General features: G+C 57.6%; 1 non-coding gene across 1 annotated transcript in view; it reads left to right on the top strand.

Annotated features, from left to right (window-relative positions):
* Nucleotides 1-2,046: 2,046 nt before the first annotated feature.
* The window catches only part of LOC124729645, a 1,909-nt gene continuing 1,455 nt past the window's right edge, over nucleotides 2,047-2,500 (top strand). The window contains exon 1 of the ribosomal RNA XR_007007729.1: nucleotides 2,047-2,500. This exon is cut by the window's right edge and continues 1,455 nt beyond it. This is a non-coding gene — a ribosomal RNA (small subunit ribosomal RNA).

Below are 2,500 nucleotides of genomic sequence, written 5' to 3'. Positions count from 1 at the left end.
CATGTTGTGCCTTAACCTAACCCATGTTGTGCCTCAACCTAACCCATGTTGTGCCTTAACCTAACCCATGTTGTGCCTTAACCTAACCCATGTTGTGCCTTAACCTAACCCATGTTGTGCCTTAACCTAACCCATGTTGTGCCTTAACCTAACCCATGTTGTGCCTTAACCTAACCCATGTTGTGCCTTAACCTAACCCATGTTGTGCCTTAACCTAACCCATGTTGTCGCCTTAACGTAACCCACGTTGTCGCCTAAACCTGCTCTGTAATTGTTATACGACTCGTTCAATTACTGTAGTGTTGCCCACCCGCAACCCTCGCAATATAGTTCGCTACTCGCACTGCCCGCACCCCTGTGTATCGCTTCATGTTAAACACCTTGCAAGTCTTGCTCACTTTCCACATGCTCCTGCTGTACACTGTAATGTGGATGGCAGCAGGACGTACATGCCGCCCTCCCCACGTCCCCACCTTGCCCCCTGCCTTCGCAAGCTGGTTGGTGAGAAGTTTGCATGTTCAATGCCCTTCGCATGCGACGTACTCAGGCTACGTTGTGGTGCGGCCTGTGTCAACTGTCCGCTGATGTCGTACGCGTGAACCACAATCTGTACTGCACATTCGTCCTTATGTACTGAATGATACATCGTGGCACATGTGTGACCGCACAACGACTGCGCCCAAAAACGGCGGACCATACAGTGCAAATATTGTGCACGCAGCTACGTGTCGTCTCCCTATGAGAGCTGGATTGCAGTGTGGTACGCCATAGAGACGTGTGGGAGGAACGGACGCCGTGGATGGCGATCAGCATGAGCTGTCTGTTGATGTATTCGGACCTAGTCGTCTCTCCTCACACACCGTGATGGCATGGTGCACCGCGTTCCATATCTGCGACATGCTACAGAGGCCGGTTGACAGTCGTTCGAGCAATGGACATCGCATACGTACGGGGGCCACCTTCCACGTATTGTCTAGGCGTGCACATTTTGTTGCGTGTATGTGGGCAGACGTAGTGTGGCGTGACACCTGACACAGGCATGCAATAATCGTTGAAGTTGCAAATGGCGATGGACGCCTGCGTTTTCTGGTGAAGTTACGCAAATGAACAAATGGTAACCTGTTGTGGTGCGGTTGTTCTCGCTAGGGGTGAATCGGTGATGGCGACGATAGGTTGAGGTACTAACCGGTTGTTCCAGCGATACCCACCATGCCGACGAAACTGAACGGCATCTGGGTGTGAAGCGATACGCGGCGGTGGCTGGGTGGGACCGTCCCCCGGCCGGTGAGGGGGCGCCTCCCGGCGTGCTGGCCGCGCGGTGCGTGGGCGCACGCGCTACAGCCGGCTGGTGGGGGCGGCCAGTGGCAGGCGCGCCGGCCGACGGACGCGGCAGGCGTCGCAGCTGCGCGCCGGCGCACCCTGCGCGCGGCGCCGTGCGGCCAAAGTAGGTCCTCGCGGGCCCGGTGCGAAGCGCGGTGGACATCTTCAGTGTGCTGGTCCGATTGAGGACTGTGTGCGTTGAGGATGCGCCGCCGCCCGGCGCTCGGCGCCGCGACGCCGTCTGCTGCTCGGTCGCCCCAGCGGTTCTCGCTGGTGGTTTGTATCGCAGCTGTGCGGATGTGTTGGCGCGTGCGCTGTGCTGGGAGAGTTCGCTTCGGCACCCAAGTGGGGCTTTTGTCCTTCTGTGGCGCTGGCGTTGGAGCTGCCGGTCACCGTAGGTGGCGCGTGTTGTCTCCCGCCGGCAATGCCACGACAGCACGCTCCCGGGCCTCTGTCGGCAGCGGCAAGCTCAGTTGGGAGCACGGGTGGTCGCACCGAAAGCGTCTACTCGCCTAACTCCGGGCGATTGCGCCTCTCTCGAACCCGACCAAGTACTTGGGACGGCGCTGCGCGCCGCCGGGACCTGAGAGGGTTTCGAGGTGTATTGTGCAGGGGAGCTCAGCCTCCTCCTGTTTGCAGAATGATTGAGCGGACGCTTGCGTGTTCGCGCGGGGCCCCCGGGACACACTCCCGGGCGGCCGGCTGCTCAGCTCTAGTTGACGCAGCTCCCTGGTTGATCCTGCCAGTAGTCATATGCTTGTCTCAAAGATTAAGCCATGCATGTCTCAGTACAAGCCGCATTAAGGTGAAACCGCGAATGGCTCATTAAATCAGTTATGGTTCCTTAGATCGTACCCACGTTACTTGGATAACTGTGGTAATTCTAGAGCTAATACATGCAAACAGAGTCCCGACCAGAGATGGAAGGGACGCTTTTATTAGATCAAAACCAATCGGTCGGCTCGTCCGGTCCGTTTGCCTTGGTGACTCTGAATAACTTTGGGCTGATCGCACGGTCCTCGTACCGGCGACGCATCTTTCAAATGTCTGCCTTATCAACTGTCGATGGTAGGTTCTGCGCCTACCATGGTTGTAACGGGTAACGGGGAATCAGGGTTCGATTCCGGAGAGGGAGCCTGAGAAACGGCTACCACATCCAAGGAAGGCAGCAGGCGCGCAA

The sequence above is a fragment of the Schistocerca piceifrons genome, unplaced genomic scaffold, assembly GCF_021461385.2.
Source record: "Schistocerca piceifrons isolate TAMUIC-IGC-003096 unplaced genomic scaffold, iqSchPice1.1 HiC_scaffold_1215, whole genome shotgun sequence".
In the NCBI taxonomy this organism is placed as follows: Eukaryota; Metazoa; Arthropoda; class Insecta; order Orthoptera; family Acrididae; genus Schistocerca; species Schistocerca piceifrons.
The sequence above is the reverse complement of the archived record's forward strand: the minus strand, read 5'-3'. Positions and strand labels throughout refer to the sequence as shown.